This window comes from Prorops nasuta, unplaced genomic scaffold, assembly GCF_024137725.1.
Source record: "Prorops nasuta isolate Cenicafe-Biocafe unplaced genomic scaffold, Cenicafe_Pnas_1.2 PNAS00009, whole genome shotgun sequence".
NCBI lineage: Eukaryota > Metazoa > Arthropoda > Insecta > Hymenoptera > Bethylidae > Prorops > Prorops nasuta.
This window is the reverse complement of record NW_027116806.1, coordinates 6,332,255-6,353,506: the sequence shown is the minus strand read 5'-3', so window position 1 is coordinate 6,353,506 and position 21,252 is coordinate 6,332,255. Positions and strand designations below refer to the sequence as shown.

Genomic DNA, 21,252 nt, shown 5'->3' with positions numbered 1-21,252 from the left:
TATTGCGAAGGGTAGAAGGCAGAATGTATGATATTTTATTTTAGCGTTCTTCTGGGCACCGCTAGATAAGCCTCCGAGGATTTATGCTTATTACGAGCGAGCACCGGCGAGGACACTCTTTGCCGAAACCGTTTCTGTATGTATACTATTGTATATATATATATATATATACTATAGCACGCGCGAGTAAAGGTACAGTACTGCGATCGGAGTATTCTTCCCTCTCTCTTTCTCTCTCGTGTGCACACACACACTCGCTGCCTCTAACTTACTCTCTCTCTCTCTCTCTCTCTCTCTCCTCTCGTTTGCCCTCGTCTTGTTCTCCCTCGCGCTGATACACGCGGGTTACGCGTAATATACATCAGATTATGAAGGCTAGTAATACCGCGTAGACTCGACCGTGGGATATTGCCTTTATAATGGAACGACATTTCGGTGCTTTAGTCTCGTGCGGTCTCCTTTCGCGGGATTTTACAACGCACCACATTTAATATCGCCTCTTATTGAGACAACCGGCCTCTCTCGCACTCGGGCAAACTCGCGTATGTATTTACGATCGCGGTGTTACCCGACAGAGAACAAAAAAATCATATTTGCCTTTCGTCGTTATCGGTATTGTTTCGCCTGGCTCGCAGTTAAACCAGACTGATGCTGTTCCCAATGTTTCTCTCCAAATTCGTTGTATCTGTAATTGTTCTAAGAAAATTGGCTTTTTTTGGTGGATGAAATAATATTTTGCGATTGGGGAAAATGTCGGTTATAAAAGGGAATCGGTTTTTGCGATATTTGGAAATCCGCGGGGTGAGATTGGGTAATTGAATCGGTTAAGGCAGTAGTTTAATCGGTATGCCATGTGATTTAAGCGATCCTCGATCGATCGCAGCGTATAGCAGAGTCGACCGCAGCCGCGCGGGCCGGACCCAGGACCGCGGAGAATTAATATTAACCGGCTCGTACTCCCCGCTTCTCCTCTCCGCCGCGCCTTTCTCTTCTTTCCTCTGATTTGCATTACGAGGACCACGGCGTTTATGAATACGTACGCCCACCCACGCATGGCGCGGTGGCTCGGCAGAAGTCATATATCAGTCGCTCGGGCATTCGTTGGAGAGAAACATATATATATATCGAAGCGAGAGAACCTTTATGGCGAGACCAGAAAGGCCGGGTTGGCCAAACGGGAAAGACGTTTCTGCATGATTTTCCATATGATGCTTACCGAAGCATTTAATGACTTTGACTCCTCTTTTTCTTTACCCCCTCCCCTTTCGATCACGGTTATCGATACTTTCAAAAATGTCATCGCGCTAATACACTTTTTCCATTGACGATCGGGCAATAAAACTGCAGGAACGATCCTGTCCAGCCACCATCGTCGTTTTTCTTTCTCTTTTTTCTTTCGTTGAAAAAGCAAAGTCGTGAAGCACAGTGTCCTCGTTAGGCAAATTAAGGATCACTCGAGATCCTTTTTTCATCTCTCATACAACGCATTCGTCATGCTGACTCTGCCTCTTTCACTCCTCGAGCTTTAATGACGCGTTGCGCGCGACACTCTCAAATCCATGTATGATTCTACCGAGATACTTTTATTTGGCCACGTTTTTATTACAACGCTATTGTATAAGCATATTGATCGATCGGGAAAGAAGTTTTCCAATGGAACGACCAGATCGATTCACCAATCATCCCCTGGTGAATAGCTTGAAATGCAATCTATACGAGGATATAATTAGGACTAGGAGCCCGAAGCCGGGCTTTCACGCCAAAAGACTAATCAACGGATATCCGAAACGAATATACACGCTGCACTTATATTGGCACGATAGGAAATATTGCATTTATTCGGAATACAAAGTGATCTGTAAATTTAAATATTTGATGAACCTTCTTTATAAAAGGGGGAAGAGTGCGGAAAACTGGGAGATTGATTACAAATATAGAAGAAGGTAACTGGTAAAAGGAGGACACTATTAATGAAAATTAATCAAGCAACTATTTAATCGAGGGTAAGAAAAATGCAGGAGGAGAGATTGATTTTGCAATGGACATTGATTGAGTTCCTTCAGTTGCGTCTAATTGGCGGATCCGGCCGAGAGAACTTGACCGTCGTAAAAACTGGCGTGATATCGAACGTACGTGTTCGCTGGTGTATGGTACCACGTATGATACGTGTCGTTACTCACCCTCCTCATTCTTTTCCAACGGGAACCCCTTCCTACGTCCCCACTTCGGGCTGGCCTAGCCCCTCGTGGCTTGGCAATGCAAATCTCTTTTTCTCTGCGCGTCTCGGTTTTAAATGGTATCCACTCTCTCCTCCCTCTCACCCTGCGCTCCCATCCTACCTCCTTTCCCCTTTGTCCTTCTATCCACCCCTCCCCCTCCCCGTCGCGCAACTCTTCCCATTTATCTTCTCTCCTTCATCCTGGGCTTTCTCATCTTCCCTTCCTCTTTTTTCTCCATCCATATAGCGATGCTCGTTTTCACGCGGCTTTCTCCTCCACCGGAATACAGATTCTCCTCATCGGCTGCGTTTCGTTACCACACCCCCCCCCCCCTCTCCCTCCTCCTCTCTCGGCCATCGCCGCGTCCCATCGCAGCGCGACTAGCGAGGAGGCTAGCAGAGCGGATATATGGCCAATACTATCGCTGCCAACACCAGCCCTCCTTCACGGTGTCGTTTGCCGCACACCATCGGCTCTTTTTGTCATTGTGGCTTATTCGATATATCGTACTCGCCGCCAGTTCGCACGGAGCCTCGCGTCTGTCCGGGGGCGTCGAGAGATATTAGAGACAAATGACGGTAAAAAAAGGAATGCCTACGTGAGAACCGAGCCCGTACCACGTACGTATACGCTTCGCGATAGTCGCCCCAGTACCGCGATGCGCGCCTCGACTGTATATACGTACGCGTCGCAGCCCTCCGGCCTTCCGATATTATCCGACTTATTCTCTTTTCTTCTACCAATCTCTCCTCGCCAAGTATCCCCCCTCCCTCCTTCCAATTGCGCTAAAACCCTCAATAATACGACTGTTGATTATCAATCCCGATTAATATTTTTCAAGATAAATTGAAAGATACCGACGCGGATTATACTAAGCTTCGAATAATTGGAGAATCGGACATTTTTCATTCGTGCAAGGTTCTCCGATCTCTTGGAAAAATTGTTAACACGAATTAGATTAAAGGAAGATAGGGGGTGGGTGCATGAACTATGCGAAACGAAGTTGGTAGACACGCGCGTGTTGTTTGGTTGAATTTTGTCGGTAGCGCGCGCGATCTTGGCGAAGATTGCGACGTCGGACAGCATGAGACCGTAGAAGCAGGGTGAGAGAGCGAGAACGGATGGATAGGGGTGGATGGGTGTGGGAGAAGAGGTGGCGGAGGGATGGTTCGGGGTAGCCTGGGCTGGGTCGGTATAGCGGCTTAGCTGATTTCGACGGAGTGCGGAGAAGCTTCGCATTGCGGGGTGGTGCGAGAGGCACGGGCTAATGAACTTCTCATTGATTGGTTAAAATTTCGTTAATACTCTGACGTGTGCTCCCACGGCTTGCTTGCCATAACTCCATCGCCGCTTCTACAACCACTGACGCATCTAAAGCTTCAACACCAATCGCCCCATAGCGCGCGCCTCTTCTTCCGACGAGATCGACGACCACCTTCCAGTAAGCCCAACACACGATCCATCCGCTCCCTTTCTCCCTCTTTGACACCATGGTAGGACCATCGTCGATTCTCTCTCTCTCTCCCTCTCTCTCTCTCTTGCTCAAAGGGGTGAAATTCGAAAGGGTAGATATCCACGTTAGTTAGGCCACTCCACGATGCAAGCAGTCGCAACCTCGCAAAGCTCTACTACCATCACCACCGCCACCACTACCACCATCACCATCCGTCGCCATTTATGACTCGAGGAAATTCTAACAAAATTTCCCTATGCTCGATCAATCCTACACCAGCCTGCTCAACCCTTCTCATTGATCTACCGATCTCTTCATGCAGCCGAGGCAACAACCCTTATCGCGCAACGCCAATACCCCTTTGCCCCTCGTGACTTTACTCCCTCCCCTTGCCCCTCGTTCGTCACTCCAATGTCCATTGCCCGATATATCCCCCTTCCCCTTCACCCCCTCTTTTTCCCTAATTCGCTATCTCTTCTCCCTTTACCATCGTTCACTCGAATTATTATCGGCGTCCAAGTTTGTCGAAGGGTTCGTTGAAGGGCGCCGAGAAACGCAGAGAGATATATCGAGAGAGAGAGAGAGAGAGAGTTCAATAACGAAACTCTAATTTTAATATCGCTCCAGTTCGCTTTGAAGTGCCCTCGTTAAGTTCAGTACACATGAGCTGAATCGAACACACGACACCCACGCGGCCCGCTTTTACCACCCAGGACACCGAACCCTACCTACAATCCCCTCCGCTTTCCTTCTTCGTACGCACTTGCTACGAGTCGAAAATCACGTGTTTCGAAGCATCCATAGATACTACATATTCTCCTTATATCAAACTAATACAATTTTATTTTTATTCAAACTCGATTCCTTTATCTTTGGGTATTGTTGTTTGTGGTGCTATATATATATATATAGCTATCAGTTTACATCCTCTAACCTCGGGCAATGCTGATGCAAGAGGAGGGCAGAGAGAAAGTAAAAGGTAAGGAGAAGTCTGAGAATGAAGAAGAAAGGGAGGGGGGAGGGAGACGAGTTGCGAGGGTCGAAAGAAGTTTCTGACCCGCTTACGGTGCGTGCGGGTCTCGTAGCTGGCGTTACTTCACAGGAGTTTCCCAAGTATCGAGGCAGAAACTCACCCCCGCGGCATTCTCCACCACGCTCAATCTGCTATCCTTATCTACCTTTTAGATAGCGGCAGCATACCAACGTCCTCCCACAACTTGTCCGCGGCTACTGCCACCAAGTACAAACACCTTGCGGCCTGCATGTTGTTTACCCCTTTTCAAAGCTTCCCTTTCCTTTCGCATAGCCCGTCCTTACTTTCGTGACGGTGAAAGTGAGCACGTTCAGCCTAGCTCTCTCGAGCGACCCCTGCTGCAACAACCACCCTTAACCGCGATCCTACGTTGCATTTGCATACCTATATATATAGCTGGTATATACCATAACATCGTGTATGTGTAAGATAGCCTAGTTATCAAACGTCTGTTTATATCGTTATGCGGTATAAAAAAACTAGTAACTTAAAAATTTTATTGCAATAATTAATATTGTAGAATTTTGTAAGGGTTAATTGTTAATAACGTTCGGAAAAGTCTTTTTAATGGGTATATAAAGATTTGATAAAAATGATCGTTTTAACATGGTCAGCATTTTAAAGACGAATCAAGCGAGAGACGATGGATAAAATGGAAACGATAATTTGGAGCAAAAAGACAGGGCTGGCATGGTGGAAGGGGGATAGCAAGGGATGCGAAAGTAGACGAGGGTGGACCGTAGTTCGACAGCCGTTCCAGGTTTTGAAGGGTTGCTGTGGTATTGGTAGCGTCTGGATTGAAACGCAGGCATTGGTCAAATTGAAATGAATGACCAGAAAGATCGGAGCGAAGCACGCAGCAGCATGAGCCTAGAAGGACGTTAGGAAAGAGGATTGCGAAAAACGGGTCCACGTGACATTCCGATTAGGAATAAAATTATATATAAAAATGCGACATAAAGGAGCTTGTGAAATTTAACTTGCAATAGTCGACAGAATTGACAAAATTTCAATTTGTCATTACCTGGCAGATAAGAAGCCCCGCTCTTTTTCCGTTTGATTAATGTTACAATTTCAACTCGTATGCAGAAGAACGAGACACGTATTTGGAAGTCAGACATATTGGCTGTACTGTCCAGTGATTAATTGCACCGGGTAGACAGGTAAATGCGACTTTTCAGCTGGTTTTACATCGATTGGCCATCTGCCCTTTGCTTTGTGCCACTCTTGCAGTTTTGTACCGGAATTGTAAGAATTTTCGAGAAATTTTAAAGGGTCCTGATAATTTGCTTCGCAAATGCAAGATATAGGAGCGAGGCAAAAAACAGAGCTCGGAGGTAAAAAAGGCGGAGCAGTGGAAGAAAATAGAAACGCGAATGAAGAGATATAGAGGCGAGAGTAGAGCAGATAAATAGAGAAAAGTTTGGGAGAGAGAAACTGATTTGGTTAGCACGAGAGGAATATTAGATATAGAGGTGATGTTGTTACTATGCGATGTAGTCTCGTATCTCCTTACTCGGCATCTCTTACGCCGATATCTGGCTCTCGCTTCGTTCTAACCCTTTGCGGACGATTCATCCATCTCGTTCTCTCTTTATTTGAGTATAATTATTGATTATTGGAGGACGGAAGGCTGGCTACTCTAGGACGTGGAGGAGGTAGGGTTGGTGTAGGTACCAACGTTTGAGAGGGTTGGCTGGAGGTTGAAGAACGGTAGGAGGGTGATTAAGCTATATGCCTGGCATATCCCACCCCTAGTTACCCCCTTCGCGGACTCGCTCTCTTTCTCTCTCTTCCGCCGCCGCCACCGCTGCCGGTGCTACTGCTCCACTCCCCCCTCCTCCTTCGATTTCTCTTCCCCCAACAGAGTTCTCGCTCTCTTACTTTCGGCCCCACTTGCGCTTGCTTTGCGCCTCTTCCTCCCTCTCCTCCTCTCACCACATCTCGCCTCGCCTCGCCTCTCTCTCTCCCACCCCCCTCCCCCACCAATTCTCCACGCTCCTCACCGAACCGCCACCCTCCTTCCGATACCAACGAGCTGTCTCTCTCGGTCTTTCCGTACTGACAATTAGACTGATAGGTATATCTTAGTCTGCTATCGATTCGATTCCACCCTATCGTGTAGGGTGCACTCGCACACCCGAGCAAAATTTACATCGTGTATGCTACAACGACGTCGATGTGCGGTCTTATAGCGGCAGCCCCCCCCCCCCCCCCTCGCTTTCCCACCTCCACTCGTGGCCTGCCAGCCTGCTTGCCTCAGCCTGCTCCACTCAGCTCCGCTGTGCTCTGCTGTGCTCTGCTTTGCCACCCTCGTCCTCGGTCCGTGTCCACCTCACCCCTTATCCTGCAATCCCCTCTCGAGGCAGCCTTCGATTATAAGCAAAACCTCCGGCTCCGGCCCCGACCCCGCCATCCTGTCTCTATAGCGCCAATACATCCGCCTTTCAAGGCTTTGATTAGTGCATTACCTTTCAAACCCGTGCACTACGACAAGAAGAACCAATACTCTCCTTGCCCGCCTCTCCCCCCCCCCCCGCGATTCTTCATTCTTGCACGAATCATTTTCGCGTCGATATCCCATCCTTGCGACTCTTCCTCGCATTTTCTATTCTACATATATATATTTTCCTATATTAAATTACATTTATTCCCAGTTTCAAACCTTCCTCCGAGAGCTTTACTCGCAAGTTCCGCTTCGATTACTTCAACCAAATCAGCTCTCCCGATAATGATTGATTAACTAGTTTATTTACCGTTGAAAATTCAACGTCAGTTTCACTCCTTTCGCGTCCAAAGTTTTCAGCGGAATACATTTGTAGCAGTCAAAACTAAAGTGTAAATCTTTGAGGTGAATGAGAGCGTTAAATCTTTCAGGCCATAAGTTGGTTATCATTGTGTCGATTAGCTGCAGAGGTTTTATAAACGGTTGTAATATTAATATTGAAAGTCTGGACGTGACCGAGAGCAAGTTACGCGCTTCATTCAATCGTATTGCAGTCTGAACGCTCCCGAATCGTGCTCATCCATCGAGCTCCTTTACTGGAAGCACAAACCTTCCTATTCCCCTCTATAGTGGCAATAGATCAACACCTTGCAAAGGGTTGATTAGTGCATTACCTATCAAACGCGCATTCCGCAAGGTTGTTCCTTCCAATTGACTCCCATTGCTCTCGCCAAATTCGATCCGGCTCTCGCATGGCTTCCTCGCTCCAAAACTCCTATCGACTTTTCTACCAACTTTTTCCACCATTTGTGTTCGGTTCCAAATCATTTCTATTCACTCGGTACTAATGTGACCTATCGCTCGCAAACTTTTCAGTCACCAGCGAATTTCCCGAATTATCCCGAATAATCAAACCTCGCAGCTATAATTAACGGCAAATTTCACAAGAGCGTAAAACATTTAATTAATTTCAACGCGAGCTTCATAATTGTGCGCCACATATGCAGCAGGGGCGATGATACGCGTTGATAATCGTTTGGTTTTTTGAAAATACGCTCAAACTACTTCCCGCAATATTCTTGATAGTACCGTGCGAAATCACCAGTATACGGCATAATCTCCGAGAGGCGGATTTCCTAGAGAGCCGCTTACCACATTGGCGATCGGTAATTGTGGGATTAATTATGGAAAGCGCTCCATGCCCGCGCGCGTTTCGGTACCACAGGCACGTGGTAAATTTGTAATTTTGAAAGGGCTGTCCTAGCTTTCGGCAATTCGCTTCCCGAAGCGTCTTTCTCGACTCACCTGAAACACAAAAGAGGACCAACTTGATTAGGTTTGGCTCGTGTTACAAATGAATAATTATCGAAGGCAAAGAGTGAAACGTCGCAAACGCTCGTGAGTATCGTTCAAATATAGATTATAATATGTAATATCGTTCTTCGATCGCGCGAGAGACTCTGAATTTTCTCCAAATACACTGTCCCAAGCGAATAGTATCGATGACTAGTGACACATCGACAGGACGTATTAATTATCGAATAATTAACGAGGTTAATCGACAGCCTGACGAGTATCGGTAATAGAGATGTCTTCGCTTCTGTGCGAAAGCGTCACCTTTAAATCATTAAATGATGCCGCAAATGAAATTCTCGCAACGTTGAAATATCGATGCGCCGTCGAGTTTAACCGTGCCGATGGTTAGATTTTCCTCCATCAATCACCTTGCGATAAGTATCGATCGTGATAAATAGGGAAAATTTTTCATCCGCAGGTTGAAACAAAAGAGCAAAAGATATTTCTATGTGATTGAAGAGAGAGTCAAGTGGTAAGTTTTGAATGAACGAGAACGAGTATAGGAGTGTTGTAACGTAATAGCGAGCGGTGTGTTATGTTAAAGGAGCTTTATTAGTTACGTGATGGAAAGTTAGGGGCGTCGTCTTTGCCACACACATATATATATATATATATACCACGTATGCGTGAACAAACCAAGCGAAAGCGACGATGACGACGACGACGGCCCCCCGACCATAGATTGCCCGATAAGGGAGGCACGGAGCACGCGACCATCGCACCATTCCCACTTCGTGGAAGTGTCAATGAATCGAACACGGCACACCGTTCTATAAACAAAAGACTCAATTTTCTCCCTCTCTTTCACCCCCCCCCCCCCCCAGATCGATAAATCACCTTTCATTGGAAATATATAAACGTTCCTCGCTAATAAACCTTGCTCACCGGAATCCAAGCAATTTTTACCGCAGCGAACGGAGGTATAATGATAAAATGAAAATTATAACCATTTTAAAAAGCAGTTGCGTATATCGAGAAACGAGCGATTGGCTATTTAATCGAGGCTGAAGGCTGAAGCGCGCTTATGCCGCCGGGGCAATTTAGATGAGGCTGCTCGAGTGGCGCGCGCGAGTTGGTCTTCTCACGATTCGCAGAGACGTTAATCCCGCTATCGGGAGGGTTTATCGCCAGTAACCCCCAAGTGACACGAGGCTCGTAAAAATCTCAGAAACCCTCTGGACAGGTAAACGCGTAGAGCCCGGCTATAAATGTTGCTCGACAATTTGCTCGTGTCGTCTCTATACCTATATATATATATAGTGTGCTTCTCTATACGTGCCCCTGCGTTTGTGCTTTACTTATCATTTTACAAACGACAGTGATGCGAAAAGCCCTGCGGGTATTTGCTTAAGAAGCTAATGACCGATTTATCGCGCGTTTATCAATCCCTCTCGTTTTATAATTATAAAAAATAAATAGCAGGAAATTGCGAATCGCTGCGGTAACAGGATGAGGAACGCATCTAAATTTCTGACGCTATACCAATTGCCTTTAATCGGTTCTTTTTCACGATAATAATCATCAACGGGGACCAAATTCCACGATACAGCGACAAATCGATAGCTATAAGCCGGTCTATTGAAAGTACCTCGACAATAAAGCTTCGTAGCATTATAGCTCGAGGTCTCGAGAGACGCGGAAGAGAATTAGCAAGATGCGTCTTCGTTCGTCCCACCAAAATACGAATTCTCTATATCTGATTTACGAATATTTTAACAAACAGTGTGTAGAGTATAAGAGTAGTAGAGGAAGTATATGAATTAAAAATGGAAGAATTTGAAGAATCGCGTGGTTGGAGTTATAGTATTCATAGAGGAAAACGAGAGGATTCGAGTCTGTGTGTTGATAGTTAGGGGATGAAAAGGGAGGAGGGGGTTATTAACGGACGAAGAAAATGTTTTAACGTTGTGGCGTGGGTGGATGAGAGTGGACGGAGGAGAAAAGCGTCGATGCGTCGTTCATCTGCAGGCGCATCGATGGGAGGCAAGCGGCTATCGAGTGTCCCTCAATAATGAACACTTAGAGCGTAGCGGAGCCCGGGCAGAGCGCTTAAAGAGCGTTAACGTAGCCCACGAGTGATTGATCGCGGCTACCCTATAGGTGAACGGAGATAGGACGATAGGAGAATGGGGCTGAGGAGATAACTGGCGTGGAAGCAGGATGGAAAACATAGTCTCTACATATGTAAGCAGCACGAAAGTGAGAAGAAACACACGCAAGTCCACGTACACACATATACACGTACGCTGCGCACACTTGCTTTATTCCTGTACGTAACACGTTCGTACGGTATACTTTGTTATATATATATATATATATCAGAGTATCGAGGCAAAGTAGGAGACCGCTGCGTGTACGCGCGCTCTCCTATACAAACACTATCGATAATAATGCCCGGATTTTAACTGGCCGCTCAATAACGCTCATATCCAATCCATAAGTTATTAAGGCCTCGTGCACGTTTACCACCATCTAGCCGTCCATCCGTTCGTACATCAGACCGGAACCTTCCGATATCAAGCACCTTAACTACATGGATCTGTTACACGAGTTTTTCTAACCTCCTGCACTATTTCAAGTGTACTCCACTTCTGCTCCAACTGTAATTACGACTAATCGCTCTTCCGAACACTCGCAGCTTTTCGATCGAATCGTTCCACTGGATAATTGACAATAAATTCACGAAAATCCGTCTCCCGTTTTGTCTCGTGAATTCCTCGGCGTTATCAGGGATGATGTGTATTGTTATAAGGTACAGTGTATAGAAAGTAACCTAGGGTCTGGATGTGATCGCAATACAATGCTAGTGGAAAATGGTCACGAACTATCGAAACGATGAATTAAAATCGACAATTCGTATAAGCTTGGAAGGGTTTAAACCGCTCTTCCTCTTCTCAGTCGAAATTTTCTATATTCAAACCTTACAGGCACTCGATTAAACTGGCTCTGTTGCCTTTTACCGTAGCCGTAAAAATGAGGCAAGGGAGGATATACCACGAATAGTGGAATCGCGTGATATCGAATCATGATTGTGCTACGCGAAGGACTCGTTAGTTTCTTATAACATTTGTTTGTTTTTTTTTGTTAATGAAAACTAGTGCGTTTGGGACGATAAAATTGCGCAAAGCTCTGATTGTACAAGGGTGGTTGTAAGTTTTGGAAAAATATCATGATACCGGAACGGATTATGGCCACGAGGTGTTCGTAAAATAACGCGATTTGCAGTAATGTTTTCTTCGGAAGTACATATACAGAGAACGTGAAAGGAAGATGAGGGATGATTCGTGCTCGAAGAAGGGTAAAATTTTCCAACGACTCTCAAATTGTAGCTCACCTTTTTGTTGTTTTTTTTTAACTACTGTATTTAAATTTTCGGAAAGGAAGGCGCGTAAAGGACGACACCGAGATTTACATTGGCGCTTTACATTAAGAAGCAAGAAGGAGATTAGTAAGTATTTGTTCGAGCAATGTTCGAAGAACAAAAGATCGCCGAAGACGGAAGCAAGAAGTCGAAAAGAGCGAAAATTCGCAGTACTCACAATAAGGCGCAAGAAGTTATTAAAGAAGCGGTGAAATAATTATCGAATTGCCGGATGGGTGACTGGGAGCTGTCCGGCTGATTCGCGTTGTTTTTGCCAGAGCACGAAACCGTGGGAAGATAAAGGAAGGCGATTAGTGTCATTTGGAGAATGCGGGGAGATTTTTTTGTCATCGGGGAAGATCGTACACGGCTGCCGGCCTTTCCGAGACTGTCTGTCCTTTGTATCAGCAGTTTGCACTGACAAACTCAAGAAATTCCTCGCTCGGTTCCCTATTGCCATTTGCTTCCTGTTACTCCGTAATACGCGAGGCTTATCTATCACTTTTTTCATATCAGGATTGATGAAACGTACATCAGAAATCTCGTAAGCAGAGTATCAAGGATCAACTTTCTATAGCAAACGGAGTGAATTGTCGGGCTAGTATATTTATCTAGGATTTATGTGTGGTAGTGGTTTGGCGAAGGATCGACTAAGTCAGTGCCAGCCCTTTATTGGCCAGCAGGGAATGCTTTTCCTAAACTTGTTAATGCTCTGCTTTCTTTCGTTTAAAATAAGCAAAGGCATTAGTTGACTGTAAAGTTATGGAGTCGATACATCGCGAGTGCACCCTGGGGCCTACTCCAGGTGGGCCATTGGAATATCTTTAGTAGTCCGTGTATGCTTGCCATCAATAGTTACCTATAGCTATTAGAGCGAATAAACGCATACCACTATATATATATATATATATATATATATATACGCTGCAAGAGCGAAAGAAAAAATTACTTAAAACTCAAAGAGATTTTCAAGAGGAATTCTGCGAGAGTATATAGGACTTGGAATTGGCAAGAGAAAGCCTTCGATCGGCCGAGGGTTAAATAAGTAATTCTTGCCAATTTTATTAGGCGACTCTTATCCCCAACTCCTTCGTCCAATGCCAAGCCCCAAGGGTGGCTCGCGGTTAAGGAGCGTAGCAGGAATGATCGAGCAAAAGAGGAAGAGGGGAGGGGGGAGGTATACTTGAAACCTGTACGTAGACCAAAGCCCAGGGATGAAAGAAGAAAGAAGAAAGTTGAGGATGGGGAGGGGGAGAAGGGATGGAAGACAGAGAACGGAATCACTTGGATATTGATACCTATCCCGCTATTAAACTAATGAATTTAATCAGGCAAGATTGAAAATGCGATAGCTCGAAGGAAAGCTGCAACGAAGACATATACAGGGAAACACGTAAACCCACACCCTCGCGAAAGCTCGTATATTTTTTTCCACGGCCACTGCGAACGATCATTGAAGATTAGATTTTTAAATTGGAGACGATATAGGCGGCAAGCCCCTGGCCATCCGCGCGAGCCTCCCTTTCCACCTCGATTTCCACTCCTCTTTTTCTTTCCAACTTGGCTGGGTGTCTTCTTTCCATCCCTCCTTTAGCTGCCTCCTGCCTGCCACTCTGTACTTAGTACAGCTCTCGGGCTACGAGTCTCATCGCGGAATTAGCATATCTCGGAAAGTGATCCCCGGACCCTAATTGAATTATTCTTAAATTCCCATAAAATCGCGCGAAAATTACCAGGAACCACCGCGTCCCAGGCGCCTCCGGGCGGCTCTTCCGATGTAATATTGGACACGATTCATTTTCTGGAACGTTACACCAAACCACCTCCCCTAGTTCCTTCTGCTTCTCAAGATATCGCGGATCCTCGATCGTCGATCTTTCCTCCCTTCTGTCGATTTCCAGCTTACTTAATTGGTGCCATCTCTCCTCGATTATAAACGCTGGGATTAAATTCCTCCAACTACCCGGCGGAGTCTTAGTTGGATCCTTTTCGAGCGTTAAGCGCTTTCCAACTTATTCCGGATTAAATCGCACCTATAATGGCATCTTTAACGCTGATATATTCATGTAAATCGGTGAATTTTGTCCACGAGTCTTTCGTTACACTATATTTACAATATTTTTTTATTACTACATATATATACAAGACCGCGGGTCATTGGAGTCTTTCGCGAGGTCGCGAGACCTCCAAGCGGCATAGGTACTTAATTGAGGAGGACCAATCGGAGAAGCCGACGTATATCCATCCACTTAAGAGTAACTGCACACAGGAGACCGAGGTCCTGATTAGTAACGAAGGGAGGCTCGAGCACCGAGCTATCTGTTTTTTTTTCTCCCTCTCTCTCTCTCCCTCCCCTGCCCCTCTAGCTCTTCTCAATACTACCACGATAATTTTAATTTTAATTTTGATCAGATCCCCGTGACTCGTGCACCCTCGGCACACCCTACAGTCTCGCAACCCAGCGGAAAAAAGTTAAGGATACGATCCATAAACGTAATCCATCGTACCGATGCCACTCGAATTCGTTCACTGTAAACTTTCTCCATCCCTCTTCCTCCATTCGCCGTCCTTCATGGTTCCATGGTCTTCTTTCGAAGCACACAGCATTGCTATTTGCTTAACTAGTTTTACTCACCGACCCTATCCCTGCTTTATACTTTCCACCGTGTACCCCGTCTCGCGACACCGAGAGCGAGCTTATACGTGGCAATCGCCTCGCGAATACATTAGTAAGCGAAGACGAATTAATTTCGTTAGTACGGAGATTAGGAATTCTGGAGGGTATCAGGCACGGACCCTATCTTACTTTGATTGCATCACTATTAGCTGGTTTTAGATGGCATGAACGCCCGCTTATTCGGACTCAGCTTCTCTCTCTCTCTCTCTCTCTATATATATATATGTATACGCAAAGTATACCAATACATCCCAGCAGAAGAAATCTTCCAACGATTTTCACCACTCGTAATCTCTTCGAGTTGAAAATACGAGATACGTGTATAAAGGAGAAAAAAAAATGCAAAGTGCAGAGTATATCGCGTGTCGAGACTGTTTCTATATACATATATTCGTGTAACGATTTGTCGACAAAACGGAATAATCGCTCGAAGCACTAAAACAGTTCGATCATCGATGATGCACCGTTCGTGCAGGCGTGCGTGCTTGCATTCAATTGACCAATCTAATCTGCTATATAGTCAGCATCTGAAAAGCTTCCTTGCTCGACGCGTGAATTCACCGACGACCGAATAACCAGGAGTGATCGATAGTAGCTTCGATTCGTCGATATATGCCGCAGCTTTCGGCAAAGATCGTATCCCGGATCAAAACTGTTCGGCGAAGCAGCTTGTGCATGCGAGAGAACAGAGAGAGAGAGAGAGAGCTCGGTTTCAGTTTACCCGAATCTCTCCCGTGTAAAATATACGAGCTATACTCTATGCGCACATCGAAAACAATTAGCTATCTTCTTACAACGTTCTACGATTGATTAGCACGAACCTACCAAAACAACATTCTTGATAGCATGCAAATTTTTGACGATCAATATCAATTTAATTAGGAATGGGGAAAGTCTGGGGGATGTATGATATATATATATATATATATATACAGGCTATTGTACTTAAAAAGAAAGCGAGGTAACGCGTGGGGTGAAAGTATCGGAGTATTGGTGAAAATTAAGGGAGTTTGGTAAATGCGTCTAGTTTCTAATCGGTCTGCAAAGCGACCTATAAATGTCCGTTTGGGCCAAAGTGAGCGACGGCAAATGCTTGGAGAACTATATGCGACTATATCTAGCGTACTAGAGATAGGACGGCTGACCACCCTGGCATGTCAGTACCTACATTGTCATAAACGGTACCCTATAGATTTTTCGCCATTGGATATATGACGTGGCGATCGTACGAACGCTTATGTTTATTTTAGCATGTGCTTGCTTATAGGTTGTCTATATTAACTTGGAAAGGCCGCCGCGACAACAAAGCACATTCGATTTACTTGACCGATCGACACGATTGTCCAGGAATTATTCGCGATGTGTCTATTGTGCGTGAAATATGCATTTCAAAACTAAAGTACTACAGCAAAATGCATCCATCCACTTACCAGTGTGAAAATTATTTACCAACTTCTCTGTAACGAAAGTAGACTGTTTATATTCCCGTAACTAAACTTTAGACTGCCTTTTTTATTCATGTTTCCTCTTATCCAACTTGTACTGTTACAATCACTTGCTAACGTATCTTTTATCGTATAAAAAACCTTTATTTTCTGGAAAATGACAGTCTCGACGACGAGCTGTGTGTATTATACTCGCGTGTATTACAATATACGAGTATTAAATCTCGAAAAATTAATTGCTTTCATTCGCTCTTTATTTTCGGGGAATAGAAAGAAATGGAAGAATTGTTTCGACTCGGGGAGATAAGTTACATAAATTTCATTGAGATTCTTGCATACTGGGTGCTGCTGCACGTGCCTCGGTTTGTATATATCTTTACGCTTGCGGAGCTTTTAACGCGTCTGCGTGAAACCTACCTAACGCTTCTACAGGTTAGGTGGATCCGCGGTCTTTACCTTGCCATCTACCACTCGACATATGGCGATTCACATAAATATACCTCTCGGACTTTGACCTCCTCCTCCCCCCTTATCATTGTTTCATGCCCAATCTCTAATGCTCAAATATTGATAGATTATCGAATCGCGAGTGCTGTTTATTTATAATGCGAGTGTCAAGAGGAAAAAAAACAATTTACGAAGAAACTAAGCGAGAATCGATTTAATTCGAGGAAATTTAGGCTATCGGTGGGAAACCACAGGGGAAGAGAGAGAGAGAGAGAGAGAGAGAGGAGAAGCACAAGAGAGTGTGATTGAAAAGTTTTCCTGTCAATCAGTGACAGTTGGGATGTCTGTGGCAAATGGCTCGAGGGGTGGATGCGATTGATCTGGGTCCAACTGGAGCGGAAGAGCTGAGAGAGTGAGAGAGAGAGAGAGAGGGTGCAACGAGTCCGTTGCTGTTGGTTCTGCGCGAGGCGTTTTGCAAGGACCGCGAAGGAGGAGAGGGAGGGGGGGGGGGGGAGAAAGCTTTTCGGCTCTAATTGCCGTAATTAAATTCGAGAACTTACCCGATCCTCCGGACGAGATCTTACGCCCCGGGATTTCAAGCTATTCCTCTGTAGCCGCAGTTTTGCCACGGGTCTTGACGATTCCTTTTTGGCTCTCCCAAATCTTTCCCTACAAGAGTTTTCTTTCTTCGAAACTCCCCACATTATCCTTCACGATCTTGCACGCAGCTCGTAGAAAAATCTTTCGCGAAAAAATCTGCTACTCATTGTCACTAATAAAATCTCCGAGACATTTTACGGTAGACATTAATGTCTGCAATTGCCAAGAAGCGTTTGGTCCAAACCGATCCCTCACACGAATGTAGATAAACTGGAAATGGAACGGTCAAGATTTCGTATTTGGCCTGCTAGTGCCATCGGGCCTTTCCATCATTATTATTAAGGATATCTCGAGAAATACAGTAACTTATTTCATGGGATCGAACCGTCCCGCACGATTAGCCGAAATGTATATACTTATTTATTTCGTGATAGATAACCCCAGCTTCCCGAAACACAAGCCGATATCCACTAATGTCGAAGTTTTTATTATATCAGTACGATAAATTCAAATGTGACCAGTCTAGTTGTTCTTTTCTTTGGAAATGGTCAATGTTCGTCTGCTACTAGATTATCGATTAAATAGTGAAAATAAACGCTGATCGATCGCCATTCTAACTGTAATAACGAATTACAATGAATTACGTAACAATAAAAGAAACAATTATTAAAATTTTATTTTATATTGTTTCGTCAATATAAAAATGCTTCAAAGTCGATAAAAGATATTGCGACGGGAAAAAATGAAAATTTATCAATCGGAGTTCTAAACGTTGATTGATTTTTGTATGAATACACTGGAGTATATGTATAGTATCTGGAAAGGCGAAGGGTCGTTTATTGCCTCGGTTCAAAAAACTTGGAACACTAACGAGCGTTCAGGCATACGCTATCGTATCTTTTTGTCGTTCGATAAAGATTTCTTCTGAGAGTTCGGTTAACGTATTCGGGAAGCACACTGATAAACCGAGAACTGATACGACACTACGAAGCTATCAAATAATTTCGATAAAATTTCGTAACCATTCAATTTCCGACATTTCCATAATTTAGGACAAAATCTCGCTTTACGTGCAATCTGCGCAAAGATTATAGTATGCTAACTCGCTAGCGTCGATATTCCCTTTACTATAGAACACGTACATATGTGCCTCGTTATCGATGAAAAATCGAGAGTTTGCGCAGAGATTGAACCGTCAATTGATATCAGGAGAAAACGATTGGAGAATTGTCAGTGCGAATAGTTAATGGGGCGCGCAAGGGCCGGTTAGTTTCTCGGATCGGACAGTACAAAGAGGCTGGAGTTAAGAGGAACGAGCAACAAGCACTGGCGTGCCCGATGGAGATCATTGGCTACCTTTGTACCGGACGCAGTCAGATCGAATTACGATTGGTGATCGCTGGGATAGAAGGTGCGGGCAGCAGTAGCGGCTATTCGAAAAGGGGATTTCGAGAGAAGCGAAGCGGCAGCACAGATTAGCCCTAAGCAAATGACAAAGCATACAGAGGTATTGGCCCGAAGATACGGAGAGACGAAACGAGACTGAGAAACAGAGAAGAGATTCATTGGGGAAAGAAGGGTGGAAGGGGAAAAGGTAAAGGATTGAGAGGGGGGGGGGGCAAACGCAAAGCGATAGAAATTGTGTGAATATATAGGGATGGACCGAGTGTGTGCGATGTACGGGGGAGAGAGAGAGAGAGAGAGAGAGAGAGAAACTTGCGGAAAGCGGGGAGACGACCCACGCGTAGGAGAGAAAGAGACGGAGAGCGGCGCAGAGAGTATCGTTTGGGAGAATTGGAGACCTAACTGCGGGTTAAAACAGAGTGAGATCAGAGAGTGGTTTCCTCGGCTAGCCGCAATTTGTCTGTCCGGCTACCCAGCTTCAAGAATTTCACTGGCTATCCTTCGGAGTTTGGATAAGCTAACGATCGACGCCTTGCTTAATCTCACCGATGGCAGAGATCATTTGCATTCGGCAAAAAGTCTATTTCGAACTCTCGAATATTCCTGCGCCCCTTTAAACGATTTTCGGAAATAACGAGTGTTGACGCGCGATGCGCGAAGCGAAGCAGGAGACTCCGATTTGGGCCATTAAATATATTAACTCGCTGAAATTAGCTTTTAAATCATAAGGAAGCAGTATGGCTTAAACGATTTTCATAATAATAGCCGCTAAGAGCTTTGAAAATGTTACGGACCGATGTTTTCTGGCAGTGCAGCTTCTTGTCAACAAAATTAACTCATTCACGCCCACCGACCGCTGCATATTCTAATGCCAAGATTGATCGGCTCAGCATTGAATTTGCGCGTTTATGATTATACGTGGATTGCGCAATATCTCTCTGGTCAATTTTAGGATCAACTATAATCGAATTTCAAAAGATCTCGCTGGTGTAAAATGCTCGTCGATGTGCGTCGACGGTCGGTGTACGAGGGTAGCGAGAAAATAATAGAGAGGTGTGGAAAAGCGTAAAATATATAGCAATGTGTATTAATACTGCGGAAAATGGATGAAGGAGGGTAGGTGGATGTGAGAGATCGACTGGTTGGGGGAGGGAGGAGGAAGGAAAGGTGGGGAGAGGTAGCAGCCGTCAAAAGTTGCCGAACTAATAGGACGATTTTCAACGCGGAGCGTTTAATTAAATTAATTATATGCGCACCTCGGCCGTAATATAAATTGTGAGTAAGCGTGGAGGATGAACGCGAAGGCAAAGGGTGAGTCTCGGTGAGGAGCGGGTGGTCGTCGAGGAGGGTGGCCGCGGGTGTGGGAAAATACCGTTGAGCTGTAATCGCCAACTTTGATAGTTACATTTCATCCATCTATTCCAGATACATTCGCCGCGGAGTACCAGCTCTACTACCGTGTCGCGTCGGAAAGTTGGAAATCGGCTAGCGGCTGCACCGACAGTCCGATTGAGTCGCTATATATATATATATATGTACATCCTATACTCCTCTGTGTGTGTGTGTGTGTGCTCTGCCCCATTCGTCATGAGATAAAAGGCCCCGATGATTTACCTCCCAAGACAATGGCGTTAGATACGCGCGAATAAACTCGCCTCGACCAAAATGTTATATATATATATATATATATATATATATTTTGCTTTCGAGTTTTCGCTCCGCCAAACTAAACTAAAATTCGATTACGTTAGCTCGCGTTAATTAATTCCAACCTTTTTACCGATCGGCTAATCGTTAACTCATCGCCGTAATAAGACGAATAGCCGCACGCGTAGAAAGCGATTAGCCAAGCATGACAATTGATCGGCTATCCGCATCGAAGAAGAATCCTCGCGATCTTTCGAGCGATTGCCCGGCATTTCTAGCGGTATACGTGCTACATGTATATATATAGTACAGAGGTGGCTATACAAGTAAGTATGGACCGTTTAAAAACACGCAGGCCGCGCTTTACGTTCGTCTGCGTCTCGGCTCTGCACACACATATATACGCACACGTGCACGGACGAGGTAAAAAGCGAACTTTCCAGGCGAATGGCGATCCTTGCTAGCCAGACGGTAAATACATTTTTAAATAAGAGTTTTTTGCTTCTTTTCGTTCGCTCGGAGCTCATCCCCCCACATCGAGAATTATCCTTTGGTTTGTGCATTATCCTTCGACCCCCGAGTGGGCGGGGAAGCATCAAAAGGCAGTCATGGCCTTGCCTTCTCCGCGCAGCTCGATTCAAACTCCGAAGCCGCGTACGTGTACGATGTAACAGATACATGCACGCGCTGTCTGACTTGCGCCGGGTATACCTACTTAGAGTCCTGCGAAGCTCTCGTCGCTTGGGTCAGTGATACGTCGCAGCTTTGTTTTTTTCCTGAAATTATTCATTTTGTCCGTGTGTACGTGGCTTTCTTATCTCATCGTCTACGAATATTTGTATTACTAATTGAATGTCGGGAATAATTATGCTATAATGATTTAGTTTATTAAGGGACGAGATATATATGTGTGTACATATATATATATACACGTAGGCTTGCATAATTACCGAGAGACGACTTATGACTCGTAGACCGAACGAAGCCTCGCGTCTTTCATTCAATTTTTCCCACTCGTCTCACGTTTTTTGTTTCCTCTTTAGCCGGTGGAGCGCGTCCTGCTCAGTGCTCACTCGAGTTCAATTGTGATTGATCACCGGCGGTGATTGAGGATTTGAAATGAAAGGTTCGCGATGCTGTGCGCTAGAGACAAAAAGACGATCC

General features: G+C 45.1%; 1 protein-coding gene across 5 annotated transcripts in view; it reads right to left on the bottom strand.

The window, feature by feature from the left end:
- Window positions 1-21,252, bottom strand: part of cut (homeobox protein, cut) — a 111,291-nt gene that overhangs the window by 22,556 nt on the left and 67,483 nt on the right. The window lies entirely within an intron of this gene.